Source organism: Bombina bombina, chromosome 10 (assembly GCF_027579735.1).
Source record: "Bombina bombina isolate aBomBom1 chromosome 10, aBomBom1.pri, whole genome shotgun sequence".
Taxonomy (NCBI): domain Eukaryota; kingdom Metazoa; phylum Chordata; class Amphibia; order Anura; family Bombinatoridae; genus Bombina; species Bombina bombina.
In genome coordinates this window covers 49,727,864-49,746,889 of record NC_069508.1, presented here as the reverse complement: position 1 = coordinate 49,746,889, position 19,026 = coordinate 49,727,864, and positions in this window count along the sequence as shown.

Here is a 19,026-nt window from a genome sequence, read left to right as displayed (position 1 = left end):
TATAAAATGTTGCTGTGAATGCACGTACAAGATAAAAAGTTTTAAAAAAACACAATCACCACTCCATAGTCTGTTTTCCCGGTCTCTGCGTGTGTCTCGGTTGTTGGTGTGTCTACGAGTTTCCTCCTATGCCTTCCGGAAAGCCCTAGGATGCCGCAAATAGATGAAAAGAGTTACACTTCAGCAGATCTGGTATTCTCCAGTCAGACCGGTGTCTGACGAAACGCGTGGAGACTATACCACTGTCACCCACCGTAGCTGGAGAATACCGGATCTGCTGAAGTGTAACTTTTTTCATCTGTTTGCGGCATCCTAGGGCTTTCCGGAAGGCATAGGAGGAAACTCGTAGACACACCAACAACCGAGACACACGCAGAAACCGGGAAAACAGACTATGGAGTGGTGATTGTGTTTTTTAAAACTTTTTATCTTGTACGTGCATTCACAGCAACATTTTATACTTGTATGTTCTAATTAAAACAATATTACCCTTAGAGGAGGTTGCGCTCTCTCTCTCTTTTGTCTTCTTACAGCGTATTTGGAAATCAGGAGCACAGCCCTGATTGTTAATGAGAGCAGCACCTACAGATCCCAGTCAGATTTGGGAAGTATAGTATATATTTATACTTCACAGACTGTTTACACTTTTTTGGTGTTGAATACACATGTGGTGTTACTAGAAATCTCAGCTGTATGTAGAGCACTTGGGATTAACAACATATCTATATCTTATTCACTATATATACACATATAATTGTGTTATTTTTACTATTTGTATTCATTCTGTGCTATCTATACTGTGCAAAGAAGCGCAGCTTATATGTTGCATGTTGTCTTCTCCTAAGGCGCCTAGGATACTTATAGGAAGAGGAGATTGCACATGATACTGATTGCTGCCATCCGTAGCCGTTGGGCTATTACGCGACCTCCAAACTCTGAAGTATAGAGGGGAGTCACTTTAGCGAAAGTGATATTTTGCGCTCCACTTGTAATCTCACCCTAAATGTTTAATTTAATTTGTAATAAAATGACTGCGCTAAGCAGTATTTTACATTATATATTTATATTTGCTGCCATCGCTGCGCCACTTACCACCTGACGGCATCAGAACGAGGCTCCCATAGGATCCTATGAAAGTGTGCTCTTGTGAGTGCAATGCTTCCCAGTGATTGCTGAAAACTTGTAATACCAGTGCTCATTATCATTCGCTGGTATTTTATCAAAGCTATATTTAGCGCTCCACTTGTAACATGGCCCATAGTGTTTTAGTTTTTTTTTTTGTTAACATGAAATGTGATCATGTGGCTATCATTTTAAAAATTCCAAAAATCGTGTGAAAAGCTACTGGAAAACAGGTTATTGTGTGATTTAAAATATTTGAATTGTGTTAAATGAGAAAAACCCATGAAGAGTTAAAGGTACAGTAAAGTCAAAACTAAACTTTCATGATTCAGATAGGGCATGCAATTTTAAACAACTTTCCAATTTACTTTTATCGTCAAATTTGCTTTGTTCCCTTGGTGGTATTTTTGAAAAGCAAAACCTAGGTAGGCTCAAACTGATTTCTAAACCGTTGAAAACCGCCTCCTAGCTCAGAGCATTTTGAAAGTTTTTCACAGTTAGACAGTGTTAGTTCATGTGTGTCATATAGATAACATTGTGCTCACTCCCGTGAAGTTATTTAGGAGTCTTCACTGATGGACTACACTGCATGTCTGTCAAAGGCACTTAGATAAGGAGGCTGTCTGCAGAGGCTTAGGTAATCACAGAGGTAAAAGGTATATTAATATACCTGTAACTGTGTTGGTTATGCAAAAACGGGGAATGGGTAATAAAGGGATTATCTATCTTTTTAAATAAGAAAAAAATTGGTGTATACTGTCCCTTTAAGGCACTTTGCAAAAGAACTCTAATAAACTGGAACAAATCCCTTTTATTATTACCATAATAATAAAAATGTTAGAGGATAACAAGAGGAAGAATCACAACTACCTACTGGAGTAGGCTGAATAGTGTACACGTCTTGAGCACTATATGACAATTGCGCATGCCACAATGTTTGTAACAATGTTATAAATATAGTGCATGTCCATTAAAATGGTTGTTTTTCACTTTTTGTCTTTTTATGATTAGACCATTGTTATAAATATCTATTCTTCTAAGGACAGAAAAGATGATTTTTAAAAATAACCCCAATGAACAAATACTTCCAAAAGCATCTGAACCTTGTGATCTCTCAGTATTTTTAATATCACTATTCCCAAGCAGTATAATACACGAGACAGTCTGCACTCAAATTAGGTTTTCATTTAATGCTTTCATTAACAATAAATAATTACTAAGCTCGGCGCCCAAGATGATTTATATTCCGCCTCTGAAAATGTTCATTTAACCACAAGCAAAAAAAAAAAAAAATCATTTGAAAAAGATTTGTTAGGATGTAAGTTAAAATAGAAAAAAACAGTTGTCTCTGTAGGTTTGCTATGAAAGCCGGGGATCATTTAAGTTTATTATATAACATATTTCAAACTGAGTTGTATTAGTGTTTTTATTACTAAGATTAATGATTTTACTGTATTATTAATTCATTGGGATATTTAATATTGTGTATAGCTGTATTTTTTCCTGTGCAACAGAACACATGCCCTTTACTACAGACCTGTATTGGATTATATTGATGATATGGCATAGCTCTTACAAGTTAAAGGGATACTAAACCCATATTTATTCTTTCATGATTCAGATAAAGCAGTAGTTTTAAGAAACTTTCTAATTTACTCCTATTATCAATTTTTTTTTGTTCTCTTGCTTTCTTTATTTAAAAAGCAAGAATGTAAAGCGTAGGAGCCTACCCATTTTTGGGTTATGCTTGCTGATTGCTGGCTAAATGGAGCCACCTTTAAGCAAGCGCTATCCAGGGTGCTGAAACTAAAATGGGTCGGCTCCTAAGCTTTACATTCTTGCTTTTTAAATAAAGATCAAAGAAAATTTCTAATAGGAATAAATTAGACAGTTGCTTAAAATTGCTGTTCTAGCCGAATCATGAAAGAAAAAAATTGGGGTTAGTGTCCCTTTAATTTCTATAGGCCTGATATTTTGTGCTGTATAAATAAATCTAAATTTAGAGATCAACCAGAATTTGTACAGTAATGTACTGCTGCTGCACTTTTCAATATTATTAACTAAACTAAACAAATACAGGTAGCCCTCAGTATACGCCGGGGTTAGGTTCCAGAAGGAATGGTTGTAAATCGAAACCGTTGTAAATTGAAACCCAGTTTATAATGTAAGTCAATGGAAAGTGAGAGAGTTAAGTTCCAGGCCCCTCTCAAAGTTGTCATAAGTAACACCTAATACATTATTTTTAAAGCTTTGAAAGGAAGACTTTAAATGCTAAACAGCATTATAAACCTAATAAAATAAGCACACAACACAGAATATATAATTAAACTAAGTTAAATGAATAAAAACATTTGCTAAACAGCATTATAAACCTAATAAAATAATCACACAACACAGACTTCACTTGCATTTTTCTGCAAACAGTTCTTTCTATGCATTCCAATCTGGACTGATTTATAGACAGGAAGATCTTGTTCCTTTGAAATCTGCTCGATAGCTCAGGTCTGGTTAAACTGATTAATTTCAGCTTGCTTGGCTTTGCTGCAACACAAGCGGACAGCTCCACCTACTGGCTATTTTAATAAATCCAATGGTTCTCAATGCTTTTCAATAGCAGTCACATGACTGGAAAAAAAGTTGTTATTCGGAAACGGTGTAAATTGAACCGTTGTAAAACGAGGGCCACCTGTACTTAATATTAGGGGAACATTTACATTTGTTTTTGTTAAATTAATGTACGTAAAAGTTCCTTTGCTACAGGTGAAAATTTTCACCTATAGCCTTTATACTTAAAGGGACACTGTACCCAAAAATTTAATTTCGTGATTCATATTGAGCATGAAATTTTATGCAAATTTCGAATTTACTCCTATTATCAAATTTTCTTCATTCTCTTGGTATCTTTATTTGAAATGCAAGAATGTAAGTTTAGATGCCGGCCCATATTTGGTGAACAACCTGGGTTGTCCTTGCTGATTGGTGGATAAATTCATCCACCAATAAAAAATTGCTGTCCTGAGTACTGAAACCTAAAAAAAGCTTAGATGCCTTCTTTTTCAAAAAATTATAGCAAGAGAATGAAGAAAAATTGATAATAGAAGTAAATTAGAAAGTTACTTAAAATTGCATGCTCTATCTGAATCACAAATGAACAAATTTGGGTTCAGTGTCCCTTTAACTCTAGCATGCTGGAGAGCCACTTTCAGGTGGTAATATAAAATGATAAAACATATATATATATATATATATATATATATATATATATATATATATAAACTCTGCAATATACACTAATTCTTTATTTTGTCCTTTTTTTCTGAATTTCCATTCTGAAATTGTGAGATTTTTAGCTCCTGTTAGAAATGGAAGTGCAGAACATTGTTATATTCTACACAGCCATTGGCTGCATACTTTAGTGACCTTTTTATAACTGACCCTAATTGGCCAAAAAGGGACAGTCAACACCAGAAATTTTGTTGTTTAAAAGGAAAGAAAATCCCTTTATTACCCATTCCCCAGTTTTGCATAACCAACACAGTTATAATAATACACATATTACCTCTGTAATTACCTTGTATCTAAGCTTCTGCTTACTGCCCCCTTATTTCAGTTCTTTTGACAGACTTGCATTTTAGCTAATCAGTGCTCACTCCTAGGTCACTTTACATGAAACACATGAACTAATGCCCTCTAGAGGTCAAAATGCATTCAGATTAGAGGCAGTCTTCAAGGTCTAGGAAATTAGCATATGGACCTCCTAGGTTTAGCTTTCAACTAAGAATACCAAGAGAACAAAGCAAAATTGGTGATAAAAGTAAATTTGGAAGTTGTTTAAAATTACATGCCCTATTTAAACCATGAAAGGTTTTTTTTTGGACTTGACTGTCCCTTTAACCCTTTACAGCTAATTTAAAGGAAATACATGAATACTGACAAATTTTGTTTGTCATTTCATTTTCTTTAAATTAGTGCATGAAACAAATATTGGTGTTTTTGGCAGAAATTCACATTGGTAATGAAACAAATGCACATGCCTAGTATTGAGTTTTCTCTTCAATCACAATCAAAAACATTCAATTGTCAGTAAATGCTTTGAAATTGCAATATAAAATGTTTAATTACAAGCAATTAATTGTAATTCAACATGGAAAATTAAGCGTTTTCTCAATTCTAGGAACTGGGAGTGCGTATAACAGGCATTACAAGGCTAACCCTGTTACATATCTGACCATAATTGGCTTCAAAAAGGGAGCAATCAGATAAGATACGGCAAACAGTGATAGTTTTGCTAACACAATGACAGTTGCCAGCCACATCTACTCAAGTGACTAATCTGAAAAAAATACTCAAAATTTAGCAAGTGGTGGAAACAGTTTAAAGGGACAGTCAAGTCAAAATTAAACATTCATGATTTATATACGACATGCAATTTTAAACAACTTTCCAATTTACTTTTATCCTCAAATTTGCTTTGTTCTCTTGGTATTCTTTGTTTAAAGCTAAACCAAGGTAGGCTCAAAATTATTTCTAAACTGTTGAAGGCTGCCTCTTATCTCAGTGCATTTTGACAGAATTTCCCAGTTAGACAGTGCTAATTCATGTGAGCTATATAGATAATATGGTGCTCACTCCAGTGGAGTTATTTATGAGTCAGCACGTATTGCCTACAATAAAAGTCTTTTAAAAAATTGAGATAAGGGGCAGTCTGCAGAGGTAAAATGTGTATTAATATGCAAAACTGGGGAATGAGTAATAAAGGGAATATCTATCTTTTTAAACAATAGAAATTTTGGGTTAGACTGTCCCTTTAACTGTTTAAAAACAACTGAAAAAAAGTGTTAAAGGGACAGTAAACCTCAAAAATAATGTTATATATTTCTGCACATAGTGCAGAATTATATAACATTATATTAGCCTTATCTGTATAAAACGTAATATTCCCTTTGAATTTTAACAAAGCCCAGCTGTTTTACAGACCCGCTCTCTGTGCTCTTCTGAGCGGGTCTGTTTAATTCACACAGCGCATCGGGCCAGCTGTATAGTCACAGCCCGGCCCGACCGCGCCATTATACACAGTGCAGCTCGCTCCTGCTGTCAGACAGAGCAGGAGCGAGCTGCACTTAGTGTTATGGCGCGGTCGGGCCGGGCTGTGACTATACAGCTGGCCCGATGCGCTGTGTGAATTAAACAGACCCGCTCAGAAGAGCACAGAGAGCAGGTCTGTAAAACAGCCGGGTTTTTTTAAAATTCAAAGGGAATATTACGTTTTATACAGATAAGGCTAATATAATGTTATATAATTCTGCACTATGTGCAAAATTATATAACATTATTTTTAAGGTTTACTGACACTTTAATGCATTCCAAAAAATTGAAGAAATTACAAAAACCTAGTATGTTGTTTTACTGCAGGAATGCAGAAAATTATTGTAATTGCAAAGTGTTTTATGTCCATTTAACTTTTCTGCAGGCTTGAGTGTTCCTAATGTGATGATGTCTTAGGCCTCCTTCCAATTGTTTTTACTGCTCTTGAAAAAGACGACACTGTCGTTGAAACGCGTAGAGCCAAGATAAATAAGAGCATTTTATTATGTTTTAATAAATATTTGTTTTTTACCACAACAAGTATTTTTGCTGCCTTTTTGGAAGTAATTTCAAACTACACAATACGTTCTGAGGAGCCGGATTCCGAAATTTATCGGAGTGAGTATATTGCACTTTTTATCAAGCAAAAGATTCAATTACCTGCAGTGCAATTTTCATTATCCACAGACACAAACACAGTGTGGAAATTGGGAAAGTTGAGACAGAAAAACCTTTCGAAGAAGCTGAACTCTGAATTTTTCAGAGTGAGTATACTGCACATTAATTTGTTGTTAACTTCTGCAAATCACAAGCCAAGTTTTTCTTTCTTCAGTGTGTACGTCCATATACACGAGATTCAAGATCAGCGCCTCTATATATTCGATTCACCTCCTTCCAGGTACATAGAGAACTTGGTGTGAATGTACAGTCTGGCTTATATCAAATAAGAAAATGCTGTCTATCTGGTTATTGCAGTAACTGTCTCATTCAATTTGAATAGACATTTGTAAACCTCATTCCTCAAGGTTCACTTGGGGTAGATGCCAGATGATCGGCAGGGGCGCCTTCCTTGAACTCCGCAGGCGGAGGCCGCTTAGGTAATGTCCATTTTACCCAGGTAATCCTAGGATTACCAGGATATCTTACTTTACCCATAACATACATATATATAATATTGTTTTAAGATTTAATTTTTTTAGCAATAATTTATTCATTTTTCAACTATATTTTTGCTTTTGGATTGGATATAGTCCAATAATTAGAGGAACAAGAAAACTCATGCTTTTTTTTTCCATATTATATTATGCCTATCTTAAACAAATTTAACCATCTCACTGAAAGTGACTTTTTAAATATAAAAAAGCTCACCTGAATATTGTAGTACTAATTAGTGCCAATATTAAAAGTGGAGCGCAAAAATGTCAGCACTATTGTACATTAACATCACTCAAGCGCATTCAATAATGCTTCTCATTTTGTGCTTATAATACAAGTCTAAAGTTATTTTTTAATCCCTCAAGCACACTAACCTCGGCTTTTCGGATAGCATGGGTGTGATAAATCCCTCACATAATACTGCTCTATGGGGGGGTGCAGTAACATTTATGTAAAATGATACCCCCCAACTGTCCCAATTTTAGGGGTCGGTCCCCCTGTCCCGGGTTGCTAGCCATCTGTCCCGATTTGCCCCATGCATTAATTCTATTGGGCCCATACTCAGAAGCAGCTGACTTTGCTCTCACAGGGTTAGATACCTGTTAGATTCCCTGTGGAAAAGGACTGGTGTGTGGGTTAAGCAGGAGTAAGAAGGCTGTATACACTCTGACCACGGGTAATGGTGACCTCTCTAACCTACCTCTGGTAGTGATGATGTCTAACCCCTAGTGATAATACTAGCATGCCTTCAGTTTTATACAATGAGCAGTGCTAATACCAGGGTAACGAACAGTGGCAGCCGCAGACTGCCAGCTAATGTGCTTGCCAACCCCAGGACCCCATACAATGAATTACAGATACCCATATATGATGTAGTGTGTGTGTCTATCTGTATCCATAACTGTGTGTGTGTGTATCTGTATGTATAAGTTAATGCTATGTAGTGTGTGTGTGTCTGCATATATAAATGTAAGCTATGTAGTGTGTGTATGTGTATCTGCATGTATAAGTGTGTATCTGCATGTATAAGTGTATGCTATGTAGTGTGTGTGTGTCTGCATGTATAAGTGTATGCTATGTAGTGTGTGTGTATCTGCATGTATAAGTGTATGCTATATAGTGTATGTGTATCTGCATGTGTAAGTGTATGCTATGTAGTGTGTGTGTGTATCTGCATGTATAAGTGTATGCTATGTAGTGTGTGTATGTGTATCTGCATGTATAAGTGTATGCTATGTAGTGTCTGTGTATCTGCATGTATAAGTGTATGCTATGTAGTGTGTGTGTGTATGTGTATCTATATGTATAAGTGTGTATCTGCATGTGTAAGTGTATGCTATGTAGTGTGTGTGTGTCTGCATGTATGTAGTGTCTGTGTATCTACATGTTTAAGTATATGCTGCATGTATAAGTGTATGCTATGTAATGTGTGTGTATCTGCATGCATAAGTGTATACTATGTAGTGTCTGTATATCTGCCTGTATAAGTGTATGCTATGTAGTGTGTGTGTATCTGCATGTGTAACTGTATGCTATGTAGTGTGTGTGTATCTGCATGTATAAGTGTATGTTATGTAGTGTGTGTGTATCTGCATGTATAAGTGTATGCTATGTAGTGTGTGTGTATCTGCATGTATAAGTGTATGCTATGTAGTGTGTGTGTATCTGCATGTGTAAGTGTATGCTATGTAGTGTGTGTGTATCTGCATGTATAAGTGTATGCTATGTAGTGTGTGTGTATCTGCATGTATAAGTGTATGCTATGTAGTGTGTGTGTATCTGCATGTGTAAGTGTATGCTATGTAGTGTGTGTGTATCTGCATGAGTAAGTGTATGCTATGTAGTGTGTGTATCTGCATGTATAAGTGTATGCTATGTAGTGTGTGTGTATCTGCATGTATAAGTGTATGTTATGTGGTGTGTGTGTATCTGCATGTGTAAGTGTATGCTATGTAGTGTGTGTGTATCTGCATGTATAAGTGTATGTTATGTAGTGTGTGTATCTGCATGTGTAAGTGTATGCTATGTAGTGTGTGTGTATCTGCATGTATAAGTGTATGCTATGTAGTGTGTGTGTATCTGCATGTATTAGTGTATGTTATGTAGTGTGTGTGTATCTGCATGTGTAAGTGTATGCTATGTAGTGTGTGTGTATCTGCATGTGTAAGTGTATACTATGTAGTGTGTGTATCTGCATGTGTAAGTGTATGCTATGTAGTGTGTGTGTGTATCTGCATGTATAAGTGTATGCTATGTAGTGTGCGTGTATCTGCATGTGTAAGTGTATGCTATGTAGTGTGTGTTTATCTGCATGTGTAAGTGTATGCTATGTAGTGTGCTACTGTGCATTTTTGCTAACTTTAAAGGCCAGAATCTAGAATATTAATGGGGAATGCAGAGAGCAGTTTTAAAGAATTTATTATTAAATGTCCAATTAAGATAAAAATATTTAGCAATGTCTCTGCAGAGGTTAATTAAATACATAGCTCACATAGCCATACCAATGGTTTGAGCTTGTGTTTGATTTGCTGCCTAAGTGTATTAAAATATATGACTTTATTTAGAATTTTATTTAAATTACTTTGGTCTTATGATTTTTTTAAGCCCCACACATTTCAAATTTTTTACTGCTGGGGGGTCCCTCTTTTGAATTTTGAAATGTTGGGAGGTATTGCTCAAGGGCTAAGCCAAGGGTGCAAGTTGAGCAGTTCTTTAAGGGACATTAAATACTTTGAGATAGCAATATAAAATTATAAATCATGAATATAAAAAAAAACTCTGCAATATACTTTCATTATTTATTTTGTCCACTTTTCCTGTAATTTCATTCTGAAATTGTTAGCTTTTCAGTTCTTGTTAGAAATGAAAGTGTAGAACACGGTTATATTCCACACAGCCATTGACTGCACATTCTAGTGACCTAATTATAACTGTCCCTAATTGGCCACAGCAGAGAAAGTAACCTAAGTTACAACATGGCAGCTCCCATTGTTTTATAGACACTAAAAATTTACACTTATTTTATCACTATTTAAACAATACATCTACATGTTATTCTCAGACTAATCTTTTCTTTGAATGCATCATTCTATCTAGTATTTATTTAGGCCTAGATTTAGAGTTGGGCGGTAGCCGTCAAAACCAGCGTTAGAGGCTCCTAACGCTGGTTTTTACCACCCGCTGGTATTTGGAGTCAGTCAGGAAAGGGTCTAAAGCTCACTTTGCAGCCACGACTTTTCCATACCGCAGATCCCCCTACGCCATTTGCGTATCCTATCTTTTCAATGGGATCTTCCTAACGCCGGTATTTAGAGTCTTGGCTGAAGTGAGCGTTAGATATCTAACGACAAAACTCCAGCCGCAGAAAAAAGTCAGTAGTTAAGAGCTTTCTGGGCTAACGCCGGTTTATAAAGCTCTTAACTACTGTGCTCTAAAGTACAATAACACCCATAAACTACCTATGTACCCCTAAACCGAGGTCCCCCCACATCGCCGCCACTCTATTAAATTTTTTTAACCCCTAATCTGCCGACCGCACACCGCTGCCACTTACGTAATCCCTATGAACCCCTAATCTGCTGCCCCTAACACCGCCGACCCCTATATTATATATATTAACCCCTAATATGCCGCCCCCAACGTCGCCGCTACCTACCTACACTTATTAACCCCTAATCTGCTGACCGGACCGCACCGCTAATATAATAAATGTATTAACCCCTAATCCGCCTCACTCCCACCTTAATAACCCTATAATAAATAGTATTAACCCCTAATCTGCTCTCCCTAACATCGCCGACACCTAACTTCAAGTATTAACCCCTAATCAGCCGACTGGAGCTCACCGCTACTCTAATAATTTTTTTAACCCCTAAAGCTAATTCTAACCCTAACACCCCCCTAAATTAAATATAATTTTATTCTAACAAAATAAATTAACTCTTATTAAATAAATTATTCCTATTTAAATCTAAATACTTACCTGTAAGATAAACCCTAATATAGCTACAATATAAATAATAATTATATTGTAGCTATTTTAGGATTAATATTTATTTTACAGGCAACTTTGTATTTATTTTAACCAGGTACAATAGCTATTAAATAGTTAATAACTATTTAATAGTTACCTAGTTAAAATAATTACAAAATTACCTGTAAAATAAATCCTAACCTAAGTTACAATTAAACCTAACACTACACTATCAATAAATAAATTAAATAAACTACCTACAATTATCTACAATTAAACCTAACACTACACTATCAATAAATTAATTAAATACAATACCTACAAATAAATACAATTAAATAAACTAACTAAAGTACAAAAAATAAAAAAGAACTAAGTTACAAAAAATAAAAAAATATTTACAAACATTAGAAAAATATTCCAACAATTTGAAACTAATTACACCAACTCTAAGCCCCCTAATAAAATAACAAAGCCCCCCAAAATAAAAAAATGCCCTACCCTATTCTAAAATTAAAATAGAAAAGCTCTTTTACCTTACCAGCCCTGAAAAGGGCCCTTTGCGGGGCATGCCCCAAAGAATTCAGCTCTTTTGCCTGTAAAAAAAAAACATACAATACCCCCCCCCAACATTACAACCCACCACCCACATACCCCTAATCTAACCCAAACCCCCCTTAAATAAACCTAACACTAAGCCCCTGAAGATCTCCCTACCTTGTCTTCACCACACCGGGTCCCGATCTGTCCAGAAGAGCCTCCGAAATCTTCATCCAAGCCCAAGCGGGGGCTGAAGAGTGACGTCCATCCTCGGGCTGAAGTCTGGATCCAAGCGGGCGCTGAAGAAGTTCATCATTGGGATGAAGTCTTCTATGAAGCGGCATCTTCAATCGTCTTTCTTCCGGAGCCATCATCTTCCAGCCGACGCGGATCCATCCTCTTCTACCGATGCCTACTCGCCGAATGACGGTTCCTTTAAATGACGTCATCCAAGATTGCGTCCGTCGAATTCCGATTGGCTGATAGGATTCTATCAGCCAATCGGAATTAAGGTAGGAAAATTCTGATTGGCTGATCGGAACAGCCAATAGAATGCGAGCTCAATCTGATTGGCTGATCGGATCAGCCAATCGGATTGAACTTGAATCAGCCAATCAGAATTTTCCTACCTTAATGCAGATTGGCTGATAGAATCCTATCAGCCAATCGGAATTCGACGGACGCCATCTTGGATGACGTCATTTAAAGGAACCGTCATTTGGCGAGTAGGCGTCGGTAGAAGAGGATGGATCCGCGTCGGCTGGAAGATGATGGCTCCGGAAGAAAGAAGATTGAAGATGTCGCTTCATAGAAGACTTCATCCCGATGATCCAGACTTCAGCCCGAGGATGGACGTCACTCTTCAGCCCCCGCTTGGGCTTGGATGAAGATTTCGGAGGCTCTTCTGGACAGATCGGGACCCGGTGTGGTGAAGACAAGGTAGGGAGATCTTCAGGGGCTTAGTGTTATGTTTATTTAAGGGGGGTTTGGGTTAGATTAGGGGTATGTGGGTGGTGGGTTGTAATGTTGGGGGGGGGTATTGTATGTTTCGTTTTTACAGGCTTGTATGTTTCTTTTTTACAAGAGCTGAATTCTTTGGGGCATGCCCCGCAAAGGGCCCTTTTCAGGGCTGGTAAGGTAAAAGAGCTTTTCTATTTTAATTTTAGAATAGGGTAGGGCATTTTTTTATTTTGGGGGGCTTTGTTATTTTATTAGGGGGCTTAGAGTAGGTGTAATTAGTTTAAAATTGTTGTAATATTTTTCTAATGTTTGTAAATATTTTTTTTTTTTTTGTAACTTAGTTCTTTTTTATTTTTTGTACTTTAGTTAGTTTATTTAATTGTATTTATTTGTAGGTATTGTATTTAATTAATTTATTGATAGTGTAGTGTTAGGTTTAATTGTAGATAATTGTAGGTAGTTTATTTAATTTATTTATTGATAGTGTAGTGTTAGGTTTATTTGTAACTTAGGTTAGGATTTATTTTACAGGTAATTTTGTAATTATTTTAACTAGGTAACTATTAAATAGTTATTAACTATTTAATAGCTATTGTACCTGGTTAAAATAAATACAAAGTTGCCTGTAAAATAAATATTAATCCTAAAATAGCTACAATATAATTATTATTTATATTGTAGCTATATTAGGGTTTATTTTACAGGTAAGTATTTAGATTTAAATAGGAATAATTTATTTAATAAGAGTTAATTTATTTTGTTAGAATAAAATTATATTTAATTTAGGGGGTGTTAGGGTTAGGGTTAGAATTAGCTTTAGGGGTTAAAAAATTTATTAGAGTAGCGGTGAGCTCCGGTCGGCAGATTAGGGGTTAATACTTGAAGTTAGGTGTCGGCGATGTTAGGGAGAGCAGATTAGGGGTTAATACTGTTTATTATAGGGTTATTGAGGCGGGAGTGAGGCGGATTAGGGGTTAATACATTTATTATAGTAGCGGCGCGGTCCGGTCGGCAGATTAGGGGTTAATAAGTGTAGGTAGGTAACGGCGACGTTGGGGGCGTCATATTAGGGGTTAATAAATATAATATAGGGGTTGGCGGTGTTAGGGGCAGCAGATTAGGGGTACATAGGGATAACGTAGGTTGCGGCGGTGTACGGAGCGGCAGATTAGGGGTTAATAATAATATGCAGGGGTCAGCGATAGCGGGGGCGGCAGATTAGGGGTTAATAAGTGTAAGGTTAGGGGTTTTTAGACTCGGGGTTCATGTTAGGGTGTTAGGTGCAGACTTAGGAAGTGTTTCCCCATAGGAAACAATGTAGCTGCGTTAGGAGCTGAACGCTGCTTTTTTGCTTTTTTGTTTTTTCAGCTCAAACAGCCCCATTGTTTCCTATGGGGAAATCGTGCACAAGCACGTTTTTGAAGCTGGCCGCGTCCGTAAGCACCGCTGGAATTTAGAGTTGCAGTGGCAGTAAATATGCTCTACGCTCCCTTTTTGGAGCCTAACACAGCCCTTCTGTGAACTCTAAATACCAGCGGTATTTAAAAGGTGCGGGAGAAAAAAAGCCAGCGTAGCTAACGCACCCCTTTGGCCGCAGAACTCTAAATCTAGCCGTTAGTGTTTAATGTCCCTTTAAAGAAAGCTACATTTTACAGAGGTATTTTAGCCTGAGCTTGAGCATAAATAATGAAATGGGCATAGCTCCATTTTAAAGGACCATTACACTTGACATTTCAACAACACATAAAATGCTTCATTATTGCAATATACATTCATTATTTATTTTGCTGCCTTTTGCTGTTAAATACATCTAAAAATGTGCTTGTTTTACTTTCTCGCAGGGAGGTTTGGGTTAATACCTTTAGGCAATTTATGTAAGATTTTGTTAACTTCACCCTCCCCCCTAAGATTCTCAGCAGTCACATGTTTTTAAAAGGGGGATTATTAGTTTTGCATCAACAATCATGATAGGAGAACCATTCTTTGCAATAGTAACTAAGTTGAATCAGTGCTAAACTAACTTAAAGGGACATTATACACTAGGGGCCCGATCCAATATGCAGTGTCGCCCGCAAAAGCCGGCGACGCCGGTTTTTGCGCTGTTTTGGTATCAGATATACGGCGTAAGATACAAGTTACGCGCGTATATTTCACCCGTCGCCTGCAATTTTTACTCCCATAAGCTAATATGGGACTGCGTCGTAAATCAGTATCCAATATCCAGCGCAAGGACTTACGTGGCGAAAATGGAGAAATCTTACTCCATTTTTACCTCGCCATAAAAGGCAGCCGTAGCAAGCCTTGCGCTGAGTATGGGAGCACCGTAACTCACGAAAATGCCTGCAAAAAACACCTTACGCATGCGCAATGTCTATCTATCTGTCAACCGCAATCCCCCACCGCAATAACTAATAAAGTCTATTAACCCCTATATCCGCCATCAAACCCACACCGCAAGTAATAACTCAATTAACCCCTAAATCCGCCAACCCCAACATCGCAAACTACCTATTTAAACTATTAACCCTTAATCCGCCATTAACCCACAATGCAATACACTTATTAAAGTATTAACCCCTAAACCGCCATAGCCCACAACACAATAAACCTATCCAAGTATTAACCCTTAAACTGCCATAGCCCACAACGCAATAAACCTATCCAAGTATTAACCCTTAAACCGCCAAAGCCCACAACGTAATAAACCTATCCAAGTATTAACTGTTAAACCGCCATAGCCCACAACGCAATAAACCTATCCAGGTATTAACCCTTAAACCGCCATAGCCCACAACACAATAAACCTATCCAAGTATTAACCCTTAAACCGCCATAGCCCACAACGCAATAAACCTATCCAGGTATTAACCCTTAAACCGCCATAGCCCACAACACAATAAACCTATCCAAGTATTAACCCTTAAACCGCCATAGCCCACAACGCATTAAACCTAACCCCTAACCTAACCCCCCCCTAACCTTACCCCCCTAAATGAACCAAAATTACCTAATTTACAAAATACTAAAGTTACTCTTAAATTACAAAAAACTAACACTACTTTAAAAATAAAAATAAACTAAGTAGTAATGTAGTTTTCATTTTATCCCTATATCTACTAATGCACCAAATGTGGAGCAATAATATTGTTTGACTTAGAAAGGGTATACAATTTTAATAATGTTTCTAATTTACTTTTATTATGTAATATACTTCATTCTCTTTCAGCATCGAACATAAGCTTTCTGTGTTTTCAGACTCCTATTAATTCCTATGGCATCCTCTGCCTCAAGGGTGGTGGATTGAAAACTAGGTACGCTGCGTTGGAATAGATGTGAGAGTACCTGTTAAATGTTTGATAAATTGGGAAAATGGTTAAATAGAGTTGAATGTGACTTCGAAACATCTGTAACGACGCAAGCATCAATCTGCTTTGGATTGAGATCGCGGGAGCGCATATTACGTCACAAATTTCAACAACAACGCTTTGATAACTACGGCGGATCAATCTCACGACAAATACGACGCGGGATTGAAGTGTATTTTCAGTTGACACTTTGATAAATATACCCCCAAGAGAACAAAGCAAATTTGATGATTAAAGTGAAAGTTTAATTTTGACTAGACTGTCCCTTTAATGATGTGAGCTTGTTTTAAAAAAAAAAAAAAAAAAAGATAAAAAGATAAATAATCTGAAAGCAGACTAGGCAGGTAAAATAATAATAACAAATTAATATGTAGAAGTTGTAAAACTGACTAAAAACTGTGTTAAAGAATATATAATTTGGATTATCCTAATTTGTGAAGGTATAATCTAGATTTTATTAAAGACACAGAGATGAGTATTTTGCTTTCTTTCTTTTACTACCTTAAATGCAGTTTTTAAAAGTATACAGAAAATAAATACAAATAACTGTCAATATTTGAAAATGACAGAATACATCAGTGTACAGACCAGTGACCAATAGAAATGAAGAACTGGTTAGACTAAAACAAAATGACCACTCAGCTTGATAATAGAGACTATAAACTGTCCAATATCAAACAGTAAATCATCTTTCTTAGCATCTGTTGAATGAAAAACAAAGTCCATAATGAACAAATAACTCAGCCCAAAAAGGCAACAAAAAATACTGAAGAGGAGAATCCAGAAGAAAAGGACCATCCATGAGGAAATATCCAAACGATCTGAAGAACGTGACAACCAACTGGAACTTTGCAGAAACTGGAATGAACTTGATAGAAGTGATGAGTTGCAATTCACATGAGAAGGAACAAAACCACTTGAAACAATATCCTGGTTATGGATTGGTAACTAAAACAAATGTACAATAAATTAGATTAATAATAGGATAAAACATATAAAGGGAGGGAAAATATATATATATCAATACAGAGGACGGAAAAGTACTTGTCTCTGTGTCTTTACTAAAATCTAGATTATACCTTCACAAGTTAGGATAATCTGAATTATATTACAAGAGACTCATATTTTGCTAGTTTAAAGCAAACTAACAAAATAAATTAAGAGAGGCATGTTCAATGGGTTTAAAATAAAATTGTTTAAATATGGAATCCGAAGACCAGTCAACTGCATCCAAAATTTGTTGAAGGGTAGCAACTTTCAAAAATGCTTTAGAAGTGGCTGATCCTCTAACAGAGTGAGTGGAAAAAGATAAATAAATACCAACTTCACTGATAACCCATTTAACCCACCTAGCAATAGGATGATGAGGAGGTACAAAAGATAACAAAAGTTGATTAGAAGAGGAAGTACGAAAGGAAGAAGTTCTACGTTCATACTCCTTGAGACATAAAACCACACAGAGAAAAGGTTCAGAAGGTAAATAAGGATAGAATATAGAAGTTGAAAAAATTTTAGTTATTTTAGAGATAAAGAAAGTGACACCTTCAGGAGTGAAACGTTTCGAGTTAAAATCTAAAGCTCTAACATCAGAAACTCTGCGAAAAGAAATTAAACACAAAAGCTAATAGCTAATAGCTAATTTGGCAGAAAGTTGTTTTAAAGATAACAATTCATTAGAAGGCCAGGATTTAAAAAGAGAAAAAACAAGGTCAACATCCCAAAAAGTAGAATATTTGGGAGCAGGAGGTCTTATAAGTTTAATGGCTTTCATTAATTAGCAAATTAAAGGGTGCTAGCCCGCAGGAAAATTATTAATAAAAGAATGTTTAGCAGAAATAGCAGATCTAGAAACATTGATAGTCCTATATGCTATTCCTGAATCAAAAAGAGACGTAATAAAGTTAATAATAAAAGCTACATCAACTGAAAGGGGATCCAAACCTCTCTCCAAGCACCAGCTAGACCATCTGGACCATGCCGAAAAATAGCATTTTTTGGTACCAGGGGCCAGAGAGTCTTGAAGGAGTGCCTTAGCTTGTTGTGATAAGCCTTAGAGAGGGGAAGATTGCCCGAGATTGACCAAGCTATGAGACAAAGAGATCCGTGAACGATAAGATCGTGAGGAAGACCTTCTGGATCTGACAAAAGAAGAGGAAAAAGAGGAAGAAGAACAGGATGGTTGACAGATAATTCTAAGAGGGACGGGTACCATAGTTGAGATGGCCAAAGTGGAGTGATTAGAAGAATTGAAAGGAGATCCCGTCAGACTACCGAGATGGCTCTCTGAATCAGGGAAAACGGGGGAAACGCATAAGCTGTCTGAAGAGGCCAAGGGTGGAGAAATGCATCGATCTCCAGGACTTCTGGATCTGGACGCCAACTGAAATAAGGATGAATCTGAAAATTCAGTCTAGAAGCAAACGAGTCTGTCATATAACGAGAACTCCAATCCGCTGCAACATTGGATAAACCTGGAATATATTCTGCTTTGACGATTCAAAAAGTGTACTGCAGAAATATTGTCCATTCTGATTAAAATGGACACAGGAAAAGAATCTTTGACAAAACTCTTGACTGCAAAAGAGCCTGCCAAACGTTTTAAGCAATTGATATGAAAACTTTTTTCTTCTGAAGACCATTTTCCACCCCTGATTGAAGGACTGCAACGAGCTCCTCAGCCGAACGACTGGCATCGGATTCTATAATTAAATCTGGAGCTTTCCCAAAAATGGCTCTCCCGTTCCAAGTTTCTATATGGGAGAGCCACCAAGAAAGTTCTTCTTTGGCTTCTGAAGATAGAGGAATCAAATGGGAATATGAAATACC